This window comes from Loxodonta africana, chromosome 10 (genome assembly GCF_030014295.1).
Source record: "Loxodonta africana isolate mLoxAfr1 chromosome 10, mLoxAfr1.hap2, whole genome shotgun sequence".
NCBI classification, from domain to species: Eukaryota; Metazoa; Chordata; class Mammalia; order Proboscidea; family Elephantidae; genus Loxodonta; species Loxodonta africana.
The window spans coordinates 8,425,478-8,444,093 of record NC_087351.1 but is presented as its reverse complement, the minus strand read 5'-3'; the positions used below and the strand labels follow the sequence as shown (position 1 = coordinate 8,444,093).

General features: G+C 41.0%; 1 protein-coding gene across 1 annotated transcript in view; it reads left to right on the top strand.

Annotated features, from left to right (window-relative positions):
- SEMA6D (semaphorin 6D) overlaps window positions 1–18,616 on the top strand; it is a 751,241-nt gene that overhangs the window by 49,173 nt on the left and 683,452 nt on the right. The gene's annotated exons all lie outside the window — the stretch shown is intronic.

The following is an 18,616-nucleotide window of genomic DNA, read 5'->3' as shown; positions in this document are numbered from 1 at the left end:
TCGTTAACTGCATTCTATTTAATTGGTATCATTTTATGATCTTCGTGTATTCTTAAATGCATTTTCTGAAATGGGGTACATAGACTTCACCAGAATCCCAGAGAGTTTCATGGCACACGTATACACACACACACACACACACAATATTTAAGATTCCTGAGCCATCTGAGTGAATAAAGTTCCTGCAAGGCCGTGACTGATTTAGCACGAGCTTCCCAATTTATTTGACCAGAGAGCCCATTTTTCATGTTCGTGGATTTGTATTTCGTGGAACTAGGCTTGCACAAAACACTTGTAGGAAAAACTACCCTACAGGAATAGCCCATCATGTGAGATTGCCAGAAGGCGGGGCGGTCAATCATGGGGATGTAGGGCCAGAGGGGCACTGTTGCCCCTTGAGTCCCACTGGGTACTGGACTCGTGTTTCTTAGACTTTCTCCACTACCTGTCCTCTCTCCCAGCTCGTTTCCTTTCCGGACACCACATACCTTATTCTCAGGCTTCCTGCTTTCGACACCTGTTAGCTTCCCTTCATAGTCCCTGGTTAAACATCTCTGCCAGCAACCTGAATCCTATTTCATAAACCCTCCATTTTCAATCTTGTGGTGGAGTCACATTTATGGAGGACAGTATTGGCCGTGGACACATACACCCAAAACAAAGCATTGGTTCAACAGCACCAAGATGGCATAGTGTTCATTTTAAACCAGGGGAGAATCTGCCGGTGTTTCTGGCTCTGCCACTGAAAACGTGCTTAATGATGTCAGGACAGTCAAACCTGTCTCACATTTTTTTTTTCCTTCAGCTTAGGTTTTCTACTAATTGAACACGAAGGGTTAGAGGTGGCCACAGCTGCGATACTGTAAACACGTGATCTCCTCCATTAACCGTGCTTTTCAGGAGCAGCGTTTTCTTTTTATTTATCTTGGTATTCTCAGGTCCTAATACCAGGAGCTCAATTATGCTTATTGGATGAATACATAAATTGCAGTTCAAGTTGGGGCAAGAAGGGTTTGCTTTGTCAAATGGGTATAGTGACTGAAAAACCAAACTGCGGGACCTTTAAGGGCAGCATCCACATTTTATTCATCATTAGACACACTAAGGATCCTGCACTTAGCTACTGACTGAGCCCTGATCTCAGATTCTATCCATGTTTCTCAAAGACAGAGCCAGAGTTAATACGTTTAACCATTTAGAAAGATAAACCATGGTGTTAATCTTTCTGCCTAAATATTTTCTGTTTCTTTGCAGATGTTTACAAAATCTTCACAAGGGTTGTAACTGTCTTCTATGATTTTTTTTTTTTTGGTCCCATATAGATCCATGCTAAATTAGATCTATGCTAAGCCTATTTTAAAACAAAACAAAACAAAACACTTTGTTATCTACTTTAAGAAATAGAGAAAAAGCATTTGTATTTATTCTCTTAATTGCTTACATATACACCTACCCCTCACTTATTGACTATCACGTTATCTGACATTTCACATTTACAACAATAGTAAAAAAACCGACCATCTGACTTTTTTGTGCACTGACAACATACATCTCGGCAGTAATGAATGCTGAGGTCTGAGACAGAGGAGTAACACTGGTTGTGATGGTTAAGTTTATGTGTCAGCTTGGCTGGGCCTTGACTCTTGGTGGTTTGGCAGTTACGTAATAATTTAATTGGTAGTTATGTAATGATGTAGACATCCTCCGTTTTGTGATCTGATGTGGTCACCCTCCATGTTCATGTAACACCAATTTTCGCATAACAACCAGGTCTTTGGAACCTAACCATGTCAATAAGTGAAGAGTGGATGTAATGTATAATAACATATCATATTGTATATATTAAAAAAAAAAAAAATTAGGTGGTATGAATTTTCCTCAGTATTAAGGAGTCTTTTTCCTTTTAACTTGTTTGGTGGGGTTTTTATTTCCCCAATATTCCCACCCCCTTCTTTAACCCAACTGCTTATCTGAAATATGAAAAAATGCTGTTTTAAAAATTATCTTATTAAAGTACTACGAATCATATAGAGTGTTTAAATCTGCACATTATTTGTATCCTTTTCCTCCTTCATCTTTGAAGGGGAGGCTTAAAGATTGGCTTCCTTGGTGCGCACTTTAGCTGTTGATAAATAGAGTAGATCATATGCCTCTGTTTTGCTTTTTTAGTGGCCAGTATGAACCCCATATTATTATGAAGCCCAAATTCTGTCCAGTAAGTGAAATCGTAGATAGCTTGGGAGAGGATATTATCCTGCAAAATGCAATTGTTGGATTCACAAATAGTAAATATATTTATTGGGACTATTCTTTTTACATCTCCTGTTACATTCTTCTACTCTAGACTCCGTGATTTGCCTTTTGAAGTAATACCTGTAATAATTTACACTCTTTGCAAAAACTGTAGGTTCCATTGTTTTTGATGTTTGTTATATGGTTGTGGTTAAAATGCGCAGCATTTTAATTCTGGATACCTTCAGTGTCTACAATAGAAAAGATGGAATACTTTTTGCTATTAAATTTCCATCGCTTTAATCCTTATCCTAACACTGACTTCAAGGACCAAGTTGAATCTGCTCTTAAACTTCTCCCACCAGAATTAATTTTTCCCTCCTCTGGGCTGCAGATATAACCAGGATAATGATAATTGCATTAATTGGGCACTTAGTGATTGCCAGACACTGTGGTAAGTACTTTGCATATAATAGCTGACTTTATTTTCGCAGTAACACTGAGAGAAGAACTATTATTGTGCTTATTTTACACACGAGAAAATTGAAGCACAGATAGACTGTGAAAATGAGGTTTGATCTCAGGTCTCTTTAACCTTGGCAAACAGCACTGCTACCTCAGAAGGAGGAACAGTGTACTGGGGCTTATTCATCTTGTATTCCCAGTCACCAGAATTCTTGTGACATGGTAGATGCTCAAAGAGTGTTTGTTGAATAAATGACTAAACTGAATAGGGAGAAATTGGAGACGAGAATATTCATGTACATGAAAGGAAATTCTTCACATCAATGAGAATTATTCCATTGAACGTAGAAGTACAAGTTTGGAATTATACTAACAACCACAACTCATCACACCTTTGCTCTTTTATCCTCATTTCTCCTATCTTGGTGCCCTACTCCCTGTCACTCTTAACCAACAGAACTTCCTTTCCTAACTTTTGCTTAGGTGCTCTCTCTTACTCCCTGAGGCACTTTCCCTTACTCACTTAGGCGCTCTCTCTTATGTGCTCCCTCTTACTCACATAGGCACTCTCTTTTAGGTGCTCTCTCTTAGATGCTCTCTCTTACTCGCTTAGGCTCTCTCTTACTTAGGCGCTCTCTCTTAGGTGCTCTCTCTTACTCACTTAGGCTCTCTCTTAGGCGCTCTCAGGTGCTCTCTCTTACTCAGGCTCTCTTACTCACTGAGGCACTCTCTCTTACTCACTTAGGCTCTCTCTCTTACTCACTGAGGCTTTCTCTCTTATTCACTGAGGCACTCTTTCATAAGTGCTCTCTCACTTAGGTGCTTTCTCTTACTCACTGAGGCGCTCTCTCTTAGGTGCTCTCTCTTACTTAGGCGCTATCTCTTACTGAGGTGCTGTCTCTTAGGCGCTTTCTCTTAGGCTCTCTCTCACTTAGGTGCTGTCTCTTACTGAGGTGCTCTTTTCTACTGAGGTGCTCTCTCATTCACTCTCATTCACTTATGCACTCTCTCTTACTTAGGTACTCTTTCTTACTCATTTAGGTGCCCTCTCTTACTCACTGAGGAGTTTTCTCTTACTCACTGAGGCACTCTCTTATTCACTTAGGTGCTCTCTCTTACTTAGGTGCTCTCTCTTACTTAGGTGCTCTTTCTTACTTAGGTGCTCTCTCCTACTCACTTAGGTGCTCTTTCTTACTCACTTAGGCTCTCTCTCACTTAAGCACTCTCTCTTACTCTCTCAGGCACTCTCTCTTACTCACTGAGACACTCTCACTCACTTAGGCTCTCTTTCACTTAGGTGCTCTCTCTTACTGAGGCACTCTTTCTTACTGAGGCTCTCTCTCACTCACTTAGGTGCTCTCCCTTAGGCTTTCTCTCACTTAGGCGCTCTCTCTTACTGAGGCTTTCTCTTACTCACTGAGGTACTCTCTTACTTAGGCTCTCTCTCACTGAGGCGCTTTCTCTTACTCACTGAGGTGCTCTCTCTTACTTAGGCGCTCTCTCTTAGGCACTTAGGCTCTTTCTCACTTAGGCACTCTCTCGTACTCACTGAGGCGCTCTTTGTTACTTAGGTGCTCTGTCTTACTTGCTTAGGTGCTCTCTCTTCCTGCTCAGTGTAAACATGAGAATGTTTAGTTTGTACTTTGTTTACTGGCAGAAGATCCCTTCCTGGTTTTTGAGGTCAGAAACCACCACCACCATTCCCCCCCTGGCACCCACACACACCATTACACCCTGGCTAGGGAGGCCCTGCCATTGCTTAGGTAGAAGAGAGCAGCAAACCCCTCAGTCATGAGGTCTACTCAGTTTCTGAAAAGGGTAGGAATCTGCAGTCAAGGTGCAGTTTCAGGGCTGGACTGAGGCTCATCTATACAAAAGAATCCCTGCATTGGTCTGGTTGCTATTCATGACTTCCCACCTTTTTTTCTGGTATGGTACAAGGACATAAGGCATCCTGTGAGCAACATATTCCTGTGGCAGGAATTATGTGTAATTATGGACACTTAGGCTGTAGCTACAAAAATTTAGTCTCCTGCTTCAAAGAAAAGAGAAAAAAAAAATCTTGGAATGAAGTCACTGAGATCAACATTATTTAAAATAGATTGAATCTACTGTAATTTGTTAAAAAAGAAAAAAACTTTTTGTTATTTTAACTGTTATTGGTTGATGCACCACACAACTGGTTGAAAGTCACTTGTAGCCAGGAAGCATGTGCATGGATGAACCAGTTTACTGAGAAGAGCATTGATTTTGGATTAAGACAAGCCTAGATTAATAGATTAATCCTGGCCCTGGCACTTTTAACCTGGGGTAACTTTATACCCACTCCCTGCCTCAGGTTGATCTATGAGGATAATAGACTTCTTTCACAAAATGATTGTGTAGATTAAAAAGGTGATACATGATAGCACTTAGCTCTGTCCTGGCACCAAAAAACCTTGGTGTTTATTTTATTCTTCTTTTTTTAAAGTTTGAGTCAGTTCCTAATTGAAGTCACTAATACGTGGAAAGAAAAACAAAGACTGAAGGCCGTTGTTATGATGCAGATTACTCAGGTATACCCGCTGCCATCGAGTTGATTCTGACTCGTGGCAACCCCTTGTGTTACAGAGTAGAACTGTGCCATAGGGTTTTCTTGGCTGTAATCTTTGTTGAATTAGATTTCTACTAGTGATGAATAAATAATTATGAATAAATAACTCTTTGTGTCCATCCCAGCTCTTAGCAAATTGCCTTACATATGGCAAGCTCTCAGTAAGTGTTTAATGAATGGATGATTTATTCAATTAATCACTGAATGTTAAATTGGGAGAGCCTTCAGGGATCATATAATCCCAAACTGTCGTTTTACAATTGGGAAACCAAAGCCCAAATTCTTTCTCATCTAAGAGCACACTCAAGAGATTAGAACCCAGGTCTACAGACGCCAAGATAAGCCCTGATGCTGTAGCACATTATTAGGGTGTCCAGAACCTTACATTTCAAACTATAACCAGAGAAGCATTCATGTTCCCCAGCTGCTGCCTTTTTCTCTCTCCATGCGTACAAATGCACACAGGCATCTTCTTCTGGACATTGGAACAAGAGACAGATTTATTTTCCAATTAAAAATGCCCCAAGCATCAGATTACTTCTTTGTCCTAAGGGCTCAGAGTGTCTAGGTGCCCTGTGATATGCTTTCAAGTCTCTCCATGTGGTTCTCAAGATGGTGAGAAAAAAGAAGGAGCAGTTTTCTGGTCGTTGATATACACTGAAATATTGATGAAGGTCAGTAATTGTGCTCCAAAATGCCTTGCACTATATAGCTGGTTAGGGTGCACCCAGTGTGCATGAATTGGCTCAGTCTGTCACAAGTGTTCTTGTTCCTCTTCCATATGCCAGCTGTCTTTGGTCCAGACTCTCCATCTCATTTTCATGCTGTTCACACCTTCTGCTTTGCCTTGATACTAGCTTTTGACTAATCAAATCCGACCCAGCCTTTTGGTGCAAATGGTTAATGTGCTCAGCTGATAACTGAAAGGTTGGTGGTACCAGTCCACCCCGAGGCATCTCAGAAGGAAGTCCGGTGATCTACTTCCCAAAACCCCTCTGGCTTGATCTCTGCTCATCTGGAGCAAAAGAGAAAGAAGGAAACCAAAGACTTAAAGAAGAAACTAGTCTACAGGACAAATAGTCTGCTTGAACCATGGCCTCATCTACCCAGAGACAAGAACTAGATGGTGCCCAGCAACCACTACTGACTGTTCTAATTGGGGCCACAATAGATGGATCCTGATAGAACGGAAAAAAAATGTGGAACAGAACTTCAAATTCCTAAAAACAAACAAAAAACCTCAGACTTATTGGACTGGTTGGGACTGGAGGACTCTCTGAGACTATTGCCCTTGAGATACTCTTCACACCTTGAACTGAAACAGGCCTCTGAGGACACCTTGTAGCTAAATAACATATTGGCTCACAAAATAATGACTATCACCTGTAAGTACTATGTATCTTTAAAAAATCACCTGTATGAGACTAAACTGTCAATAATTACTTTAAAACAAAGATGAGAATGTAAGATGCAGGGACATTAGATTAATGGAAATGGAATAATCAGAACAGAAATAATGACAATGTTCATGCATTGTGAAGAATATAACCAATGTCATCGAACAACTTGTGTAGAAATTGTTCAATGGGAACTTCAACTGCTCTGTAAACCTTCACCAAAAACACAATAAACAATTTTTACAAAAAAAAGGGAAGAAAACCCTATGGAGCACAGTTCCACTCTGACACACATGAAGTAGCCATGAGTCAGAACTGACTTGGTGGTAGTTGGTGGTGATGGTATACCCAGCCTGCAGGAACAGCTGAAGTCATATTGGCTACATGACGCTCCCCATCCTTGACTGTGTATTTCACGCGTATTGGTCTCTCCACTGCACTCTTAAAACGTTTGTGGTCTGTATGGCACAGTCTGACCATTCTCTTGTTCTTCGTTTCATGTATGGGAGAGCCCATGCTCTATATCTGTCTTGCTTATAAGACTGATAGCATAGTAAATGTTCATTGAATAAATGTTTGGTTAAAATCCACTTGGGCTAGTGTTGCCAGATAAAATACAGGACACCTTAAATTTGAATTTTGGATAAACAACTCAAAACTTTTATTATAAGTATGTCCCAAATATTGCAGGAAACATATTAAAAATACATACAGTTTATCCAAAATGCAAATTCAACTGTATTTTTATATGCTAATTCCAGCATCCCTAACTTGGATATGTTTTTAATTCAGATAGCTCTTTAAAAAATTCTTCTTCGGAGTGAAGACTATTTAATGCAGACAGCTCTTTAAAAAATTCTTCTTCGGAGTGAAACCAACTAAACTTCTATCTTTTAACCCTTGGAGCAGGAGTCTACCAAGCTTCATCTCACGCTTTATCTGCTCCAGCTCTTGCCTGTTTAATCTTCACACTATTAGTAGAATTTATTGTAAGAATTTTTTTTTCTCATACAGGATTTGATGTACGTGTAGCTGTATACCCTGAACAGAAAGTCACAATAGTTTTACTAATTAAGGATTTCCATGGTGACAATAATTAGCATGTAAATATCAAAGAGAAAAAAAAACAAAATTGACATATAACTATGTAAACGTGAGTATGCCGTCAGCCCTGGGAGGGTAAAGATTTGCCTGTGTCCCCTGCCTCTGATGCCCAGTGCCTGGCACAGGTGCCCGCAGCTCCGTAAATATCCTGGCTCACAGTCTGCCTTCCCTGCTTTCCGCTATCCTTCTACAGACAGCGCCACAGGCCATCAGGATGTCTTCCTTTGTACCCTGCGTCCCTTTTGGTCTCTAGGACAGTGTGTTCCCTGGACCAGCAACATCCCAAATATTGCAGCTACACCGGGAAGTCTGTTAGAAATGCACATTCTCAGGCCCACTCCAGGCCTACTGCCATAGAAACCCTAGGGGTGGAAGCAACAACCTGGGCTTTCACAGGCCTCCAGGGAATTTTGATGCACCCTTAGAGAACTGCTGCTCTAGGACAGCCAGTGTTGTCCCTGTGTTTCTACATGTAACATACAGATCATTGACTCACGGGTCACTGTCATACTGCTGTAGTACTTGACACAACTGATCTAGGTCACTGGTCAGATTGTAGTAGGTTTGTCCTCTGTTTTATGTTTTTTTCCTTCCATTGTCATCCCCACAAGCTAAGGCTTTGTGTTTTCACTTTCATCAAGCCTACCTATAGGCTGGAAAGAAAAGGCCTGGTCATTCTTCTTTTCTGACTTCCCTCCTCTCCCCGCCCTGTTCTCTTTCTTATGGGTCCTCTTGCCTGTGTTCTCCATTCCTCTCTTCCCTGTCCCCCTTCTCCTCCTGCCTCCTCTTCTCCTCCTCCTGCTTCTTCAGTCTTTCCTTCTTCTCCTCTTCCGTCTCTTTCATTTGTTGCAATTTTCAGTTTAGACCTTGGGAATCCTTTAAGTAGGCTATTCTTCCACTCTGTATTTTACTCATAAAAATGGCCCTGGACTAGCGTCTTCTTTACTGACGCTACAGCCTTCTCAATGTATGTAAGCTAGCAGCTCTTAACCAGCTTTTCATGCCCGCCCCCCTCAGTTCTCCAACTCCAGAGCACTTCTTTGTTTATCACTGTCCTTCTCTTCTGCATTTCTGCTAGTACTTGTTATTGTAGCATGTCACCACCCAGCCAGCAGTGCCCACTCCATGTACGCATTACCATAACTGAAGCTCACTTGTCATCACTATTACTCCTACTCTTTCCAGGCAGGGATGCTTTTAAATTCACACACATATTTGAGGAAATGAAATTTGCCTCTTATACTTAGCAGAATTGGCCATTTAGTAAGCTTCCATATATTTAATTCATAATTACTTTTGTTTCTTACCATTGGGACAACTGTGCCAGCAGTCTGTCCCTTCAGGGGATGTCAGTTACAAGAAATAGTTCTTATTTTGTCCTGATTTCAGAGTTTCCAAAACACTTGTCTGAGGGTAACCCATATGCTACCCAGAAATTAGAACTTTACTTCTTGAACTGATTCTCGAAGAAGGACAAACCAAACCAAAAAACCAAATCCGTTGTAGCTGAGTCGATTCCGACTCATAGCGACCTTATAGGACAGAGTAGAACTGCCCCATACGGTTTCCAAGGAGCACCTGGTGGATTTGAACCGCTGACCTTTTGGTGAGCAGCCATAGCCCTTAACCACTATGCTACTAGGGTTTCCAGAGAAGGACAAGATGTCTATTTTTCTGGATGTCTTGAAAAGTGGTTCACACCCACCGGATATATTTAATTCTGTTCAGAAGACGGAAGGCTGATATGAGATCATCTCTAGCCCAGTTTCTGTGTATTATTCCAGTGTTGAACATAATAAAAGTTCTAAGTATTTAATATTTCACAGTATTCTATGTGAACAATGTCAGCAATAATGCCATTAACATCCAAAACATAAATTTATATAGCATTTTTTCAGTTCTAGTAGTGGTCACTATATTATATATTTTTTACCTCTCTACCGTACTGTTTAAAGAATTTTTTTAAGCTTCCAACATAAATGATGAAAAAAGCTTTATGAGTAAATAACTTTAAGTGCCTCCAGATAAACTCTGCTGTTGCTGAAGGTTATGAGAGAGTAATTGCTCAGTGCTATAATTTTATAAGTGCTGTAGGTGTGGTTATGTCAAGGGTCTATTCTTTTCTATTGAAGTGATAAGAAAATAATTATTCCATCTTGAATACCCCCTAACATCTCCTATAGGAAGGAGAAGAGATTAGGAAACAGCTTGGGCAAATAGCATTGAACTAGGAGTCAAGGGATAGTTCAAATCATGAGTGTGTCACTAATAAGCTAAATTTCTCATATAGCTATTGAAAGGATTTGCTTAGATCCAAGTTTCAAAGAGGTGGCAATGACATTGGATCATCCTGCTGGATAATGCTTGTTTTCTATTATGTGGAATGATTCCATATATAAAAAATGCCAGGAGTTTCTAGGATTCTTTGTGTCCTTGAACAGAGTTGTGTCAGAGAGATTCAGTAGATTGGCTAGATAGTGTCATTCGGCACTACTCCTAAGAATAAGATTGTACTAGAGTAGACCCTTGGTGTACTATCTAGAATCCTGGTCAAGTTCACAGTATGTCCAGACTCACTTTGGGTTGCCAGAGCTCAAGGTTGCTACAACTTTCAGATGTTCTTTTCCAGGTCTAAGAGCACAGGGCACCTTGAGGCTGTCTACTTTATGTTACTAGCTCCACATGCAATGTATTGTCCTGAATGATCAGACTTTGATTCCAGGAGTGTCTGACAACATGCTCAGTAAGTGCTTCAGAAGTGTTCTAAGTTGCCAGCATTGAAAGGCAGAGTTGCCATGACAAATGGTCCCACTTGTCTCTCCTTCAAATTTGCACTATGTACGGAGGCAGAGAGCATTTTAAAGAGATCATCCGACTGGGAGTGAAGAGAGTGGAATTTTTGTCCCAGCTTTGCTGCTAACTCTGTGGGCTTAGCTAAATCCTGTAATTTGCTTGGTGTTCTGGACCTCCATCTAGAAAATGGACTGTAGAAAATGGCTTTTCTGATGTGCAGAGCTTACGGGACTCCCTGGAGTTGCCTCAGTCATGAGAGTAGGCCTGAAAAGATGAGATTCCATCCCCTCCCTTCAACCAGAAAGTTCTACCTCTGTTTGTTTCAAATAGTTGACCTCCCGGGTCCAGACCTCTTTAAGAGGAGGTTCTGGGACTGCGATAGTATGTTTCTAGAAGACTGCTCTTATAAAGCTCTTATAAGACTGCTCTTATAGTCATCGTTACTGAACCCTGTCTTTCTAGTTAAAGCATGACAAAACTGTACAACTTTCAAATCAATGGGAGTTTTACAACTAGCAACAGCAGCCCTGGTTGGGAAAGGTCAGTTGTTAGAAGGAACTGTGGGGCAGTGCAGTGCACGGGACCACAGGGTACGGAGCAGGCTTGTCAAACGTGCATATATTGGTGATGAGGATAACACGAGGATTCTCACAGTAGCTGGATATTTTTGGTGTATGCGTGTTCTTTTTCACTGTAGTGCATTTTTATTTTTGTCTATTTTGCCAAACAATAAATAAAGACAGCATTAACATTCATGAGAGGCTGCAGGAGGAAAACGTTGAGTTTATTTTGCACTCAGGGACACAAACCACTGGCGAGAAGATGCTATAAACTGGTAGTTGGAGAATAAAGTAGCAACCACAGTAGTAACGATGTACCTAATTCTCCAGGGTACATTAAATGCACACAGGGCTGGCTAGGGTCCTTTATGAGCATGAAACACACGGTATGGCCTCGTATCTCACCTTTCTGTGCCTTGATTTGACCCCCAGAGTGTACCTGAGCCCATTCTAACTTTCCGACAATAGCCGAAACTTGAACTTGGGTAGAGCCAAAAGGGCTCTTGGATACTATAATATGAATTATACTTTTTTTTTTTTTTTACTAGTATTTCTGTTTCCCCCGCTAGACTGCACTTTCCTTGAGGACAGGGAGTCTGCATTCTCCCCAGTGCCCAGAGCAGTATTTTGGCTGCAGCTGGAACTCAATATGTGCTTGTCCTCGTGAAAAATTAAGGGACGTATGGACCAAAACCACATCATAGGGCAGAAGAGCAATTCTGCAGAACTCATGTGAGTTTTCTGGGCCTGGTCTGCTGGCAGCCATGCCTAGGCTGGGGCCAGTGGCAATGGACGCAGGCTCTGCCTAGACTCTACCAACAAGTCAACTGATGAATCGATGAGAACTTTCATTCCAAGTAAAAGGGAAGGTGTTCATCTTGTAGAATTCACTAACACTTAGGAACAAGTAGACAAATCAGTGGGAATCTCCTTCGATTGCATACATGATCAGATGATCACATCCTTTCAATGGAAATCCCACCTCCCAAATGCAAGATTATTCTAATTTGCAGCTACTGTAGATAGACACCCAAGATTTACAAAGAATGTTGGTTTTGTAGTCTGAGTCCTAGATTCAGTAGTGGCTAATTTAAGAGCCTAGGGGTTAAAGCCAGACTGCCTGGGTTTATAAGAGCCTTGGGATTAGAGCCAGGCTGCCTGTGTTTCAACCCTGAGCCTATTACCGTCCAGCTGTGTGATCCTGGGAAGTTTTTTAACCTTTTTGTGTCTCAGTGTCCCCATATGGTCAATGGAGATAATATTAATATTTGCCTCATAGGGTTGTTATGGAGATAAAGTAAATTAATCCATGAAAGGAGACTTCATACCTCACCTATTGTACATTCTAAACAAATATTTTCTATTAGTGTTATTATTGTAAGCTCTAGTTCTTCGTCTGTAAAATGCAAATGTGTACTTACCTTTAAGGGTTATGTGAGGCTTTGAAATAGAATTTTTGAAAGCATCAAAAATGTTCAGTAACTTGGAGCTGTTATTTTTATAACGTGATAATTGTAAGCTCTTACCTCAGTTATATGATGTATAGCTGGAATAAGCCTGACGTTCTGCACGCACGGTGCCTTGTCATCCCAAATGGGGGCACACAGGTGGTCTCATCACTCACCGATTCTGTCTGTAGCAACCCCACTCCACGAATTGTTTCTTTCAGAGAGGAGAATCTGATAGAGTTACCGAAGGTCAGGTTGTTGGTGTTTGGTGTCGGAGTAGACTTACAGATCTTGGCTTGACCCCTAGATCAGGACCTCTGATTGAGAATCGGGGTTTGCTGATGAGCATATTGCTGAATCTGGGTAAGTTATTTCAATTCCTGGCTTTCATGTTATTCTCAGGTAAAATGGTGAGAATACTACTTCACTTGTGCAGGTAGGGTAAGGATGGAAGGTGCTGGTTGGGAAGCCACCCAGCATACTCCAGTTACTCAGAAAAGTTTCTTACCTCCTTTCCTCAGCTACAGAGTCAAGCTTTCCATAGTTAGGCCATTTTCAATTCCAGCATTCAGTTTAATATGATGTTATAAAACTCACTATACTTTGGCATCTACATGGAATTTTTCCATCTTGATTCTTATGTCATCAGGGGAATTTTAGTCTAAAAAACCCCAGTACTTTAATACTGTTGAATATTAACATTTTTGTTCTCACAATTAGTTAAAGCAGATTGCCCTGGACTGTGGAGAAAAGGGCGGATATTTGAAACATGGGCAAAATGATTGTCGTTTGCCAGAAATTCAAGTTCATTGATTAGTCACGGACAGACATTTTGCGATCATCCAAGGATTTAGGGAAATTAATTCAATTGTATTGATATACTTCCTTTGTGAGTCCTGTTGATGACTGTTTGGGGAAAATAGAATATGAAAATGTAAATATGGTTTAGAGAGAAATCTTTTAAGCCAAAACATTATGAAAGGTTTTGCTGTAATCCATTCAGAAATTCTGAAAGGTAGCCTGGATGTATTGTTCTTGCGCGGCCACTGAGGAAATGGAAACACCAGAAGGCTGAGAGCTCATCTGTCTCCTGGCTCGGCAGGGACAGAGGCAGGACTAGAGTGCAAACGGCACTGTTACCAGATGTCGGTAAAACAATATGCCGCCGAAAACGTGGTTAAATGATTATGTTAGAATGTCTTTTTCCTCTTACTTTTCAATAATCCATTCCTATCTGTTTACCACCACCACCACCATTTGCCATCAAGTCAGTTCCGACTCATGGCTACCCCCTGTGTGTCAGAGTAGGGTTTTCAATGGCTGTTTTTTTTTTTTAGAAGTACAATGCCAGGTCTTTTTCCCTAAGCACCTTTAGGTGGACTTCAACCACCGACCTTTTGATTGGCAGCCTGGTGTGTTAACTCTTTGTACCACCTAGGGACCATTTAACTGTAGTAGGCACTATAAGGAAGCCCTGGTGATGCAGTGGTTAAGAGCTATGGCTGCTATCCAAAAGGTCAAGGGTTCGAATCCACCAGCCGCTCCTTGGAAACCCAATGGGGCAGTTCTACTCTGTCCTATAGGGTCACCGTGAGTCGGGATTGACTTGAGAGTAGCAGGGTTTTTTGTTTGTTTGTTTAGACACTACAAGAAGCACAGAATGTAAAGCATGTAACATGCAAGGGGTCTTGGAAATCAGAGTCCATTCCCTGGATTTCACAAAGGAGATGACTGAAGTCAAGAGAAGCAAGGTACAGCTGTCCTTGGCCAGATTTATGTATAGGTGGTTGCCACCTACACAGTACAAAGGCAAAGTGTCCCTACAGTAAAAAAAAAAACAAAAAAAACAAGACAAAACAGAACATTGTTTTCCCAGAGCTACAATAGGGTTCTTTTTCTTTCCTTTTTTTTCTAGCTGATTCTGATTCTAGGTGCCTTCTGACGCCAAATATATTCCAGGGCCAAGTACAATGAGGGTAAATACTGCAGACATGGCCCAGAGTGAGGCTTGATTTAGGTTGTACAGAACAAGGGGGGAGAGAGAGAGAAGGAAATGCTGAAAAAGGAACTCCTTAAAATATTTCTGTGAACCAGTACATTGCTTGCCATACGTGTGCATGGGCCATGAGGCCAGGCTAGTTCCACTCGATTACACTGTCCCCCGTTAGGTTCCCTCAGAAAAGAATTTACCTGAGTCGACACAGGGGCAGGCTGCATAGAAGATTCTACAGCATCTTCACCTTGCTCCGTGAGTTCCTGGCCCCGGCTGTTAAGTCTCCTGACAGACAGGATTGCCCAGGGTAAGCGGAGTTGGTGTAAAGGAAAGAACTGGGGCCGGGAGTCAGGCAGACAGGCTTGTGAATCCCGCTTTAGCTCTTTTGTAGCTGTGTGGCCTTTGGCTAGTCACTTAATCTCTCTGGAATCATAAGCCCACCCTTAAAATGGAAATAAAAATAGTACTGGACTCGATAGCACTGGGGTTACTGGGTGTGACAAGGATAGATAATCTCCACGAAGACTGACCCAGTTTAGAGACTCTTACAGATTAACAAAAACAAAACTTCTGTTGTCGTTGGGTGTGGCTGAGTCCGCTCCGACTCACCGTGACCCTGTGTACAACAGAAGGAAACACTGCCTAGTCCTGCGCCATCCTCACAAATGTTGCTCTGTTTGAGCCTATCGTTGTAGCCACTTTGTCAGTCCGTCTTGTTGAGGGTCTTAATAATGAGCAGGTGTTAGTATTATAAGAGGAGGCTTGGTAGAGCAGTGGTTTAGCGCTCATCAACTAACTGAAAGGGCAGTGATTCAAACCCACAGCAGCTCCACCAGAGAAAAGACCTGGCAATCTGTACCCATAGAGATTACAGCCTAGGAAACCCTATGGGGCAGTCCTACTCTGTCATATAGGATTACTGTGAGTTGGAATCGATGCAACAGCACACAGCAACATCCTTATTATAAAAGAACACGGACTTAGATATTTTGAAATAACAACCCATTCTTGTCTGATTATCAAAGTTGACTTTATTTGCTTTACCAAGGTTTGTAACAGCAGACCAACTATGGGGCCCTTAAAACTGAGTTGTTAATTAGCATTTTTCTCCCTTTTCTTCCTTGTTGTTCTGCATAATGCTTTATAGGCCCTGGTCAGGCTTAATCAAGTAAGGCTCCATGTTAATAACTGTTGGTCCGTACAGGAGGAACAGGGAGCCGTGGGGCATATGCATATGTATGCAAACCTTGGGGGCAGGTTTGAAGTTTCCTTAAATCTGCAAAAAACAGATATCGAGTTAAATCACAAAATATTAATAGTTTTCCCAGGGGTCTGAAGGAAAAAAAAAAAACCTCAGAGAAAAGGTTATTGATATCTTTGTTGTCAACTATATGCTGATTGGAAATACATCTGTTTTTTAACTAATATTATATCTGATTATAAAACCAATCCTTGATCATTGTAGAAAATTAGGAAATTTTAGACAGAGTTAATCATTGTCACCAAGAAAGTAATTTCCTTTTAGTGCATTCTCTATGCAAATATATTATGCAGAGTAGGTGCATACATTTTACATTTACATTATTTTTATATACATATATATTTTTATATACATATATGTATATAAAAATAAATTGATTTTTATATTATGTTTACACACATTTCTTAGACAACTGAGGTTGAACTCTGTGTCATTGAACATCTGTGGTCTGTAACTAAGCCTCTTGGTTCTGGTGGTTTAAGGATGTAGTAGTTGCATGTTATGATCTTGGAACTTCACAGTGTAAACTTCCAACACCTTGAAGACACACACAAGTAAGCACTTATACACACACACACACACACACACACACACACTCAAAGCTGTATAGAACCATTTTGTTTGTGAACTGCCTGAGAAATGAGAACCTTAAACCTAAGTGCAATTTACAATTTGGGAAGCCATCTAGGGAGAAATGAAATTTAAATGCAAATGGTGGAAGAGGACTCAAAGTGGACAAACTAGCAGACAGTAAAGCAGGAAACCTCACAGCTGCATACCTAGGCCGGTGGCAGAGGGGTCTGAGTCCACTCTCAAAATCCCCTTACCTCTCATGGCATCGACTCATGAACTAGTTATTTTGTGTTGGTTTTGTGTCCTGGTATAACGAACTTTTTACACCATCATCATTTGTATTAAAATTTAAGAACCTGGGAGGCAAAAACTGAGAGAATTTAATTTTCTTTTTCATACTACCATGCAGAAATTGAAAACAAATGGTTTGTAATGATCTTCTTGCAGGGACCCAGCTCTTTAGGAAGAATTGATTTGACCCTGCATAGTTGTATGATAAGAAGAAATGGAAGTTTTCATTAGCTAAATTCAAGTCAGGGTAGTTATAGCCAATACAAAGCAGACAATAATAATTGGAATTTGAGACACACCAGGAAATGAGAAGAGTTAGATTCAAACCAAGTGGGGAAGATGGAGGAGCCAGGAACGCCATGATTAACAGGTGAGGTCTGAAGTGTATAGCAAATATCAAGCAGACTTTTTAAGTAGGGAAAGGACATAATTAAAACGGCAGACAGTGTCATTACTGCTCTGTATACTGTGGCTTGATATGGAAATGACTTTAAATGACAGAGCCTAGTAAAGGAGATATCTGTGGTGTGCGTTTTATACCCTACTAAATGGTTGTATCTATGAGACTGGAAAGAAAGACAATAGATATACTGGGATTTTCTTGCCAGTAGTTGTTGAGAGAACATTTCATTCATTCACTGATTGCTTCTTTCATTCATTCACATTGTATCAAAAATATTTTTCGGCACTCCTCATGTCCTAGACTGCATGCTGCATGCTGTGGATACAGCAATGGACAAAACTGACAGAGTCCTTCCCTGTATGGAGTTTATAGTCTCAGTGGGGAAGACGGAAAGTCAACAAATAAATGTACAATATGGTGTCAGGTAGTGATAAGTGTTGTGAAGAAAAGTAAGGCAAAGGACATTTTAGAGCATGTGTAGTTGTGTTAGCTTAGGCAGGATATTTGAAACAAAGGAGAGAGGAGTGTCAGCAATAAGCTGTGGAAAACGAACCTCCAGGACATTGACTGAACCTCGACCGTGAGAGAAGCCGATGAACTTACTGTTCAGAACAAAGACTCAGCACGGGAAGTGTGAGGGGCATGGGTTTTAGAGTCAGAGAGATCTGAGTTTGAATCTTTTCTACTGAGCAATAGCTTTGTGACTTTGGCCAAGTTACTTAAACTCTATGAGCCTCAGTTTCGCCATCTGTAAAGAATAGTGTTTGTCCTGTAGGGTTGTTAAGGGTTAATTATGTATGAAAATGTATGGATTTAATTGTAATTCTAGTATCTCCAGCCATTTCCTGATGATGGAAATGTGTTGTAAGGTACTCTACAGATATTATGTCATTTAATTCTCACAGTAACCCTGTGATAGATATTATCCTCATATCACCTGTGCAAAAACTTAGAGAAGTTAAGTGACTTGCCCAAGTTTTCACTGTGAAGTAATGCATCCCCCTTTCAGACTCCCAGTAAGTCGGGCTGTACAGTCCAAACCCTTAAGCCCTGCAGCTGCTGTCCACCTATCACAGCATTTTAGGGCTTTGTGTGCCTAATTTTTGAAATGAAACGGCTGGAGTAGATGGTCCTTCAGCACCATCTGTTCCCATGTTCCTTGATCTGTGAGCACAGTGAGAATGTAGATCCTGGCTCAGAGCTAAGGTCAAAATACGGTGGTTCAGGATTGTCAGCTTTGACCTCATCCCGGAATGATCCGAACACCTAACATCTGTGCTGATCAGGAAGGTACTCGCTGTTACGTTGCCGTTTTATTACCCACAGTCTTCTTCCTGTCAATGTGCCAGTTTGGGCTTGTGCTGAATATGCAGGTGTGTTTTGGCACAGACACTGTTGATCTTTATGATACTCATTCTAAGAACTCGATCCTCTTGTTTTCAGAGATCTGTTTGTGTCCTGGACGTTAAAACACAAAAAGGTGAAAGAGGATTTTAAGCATAA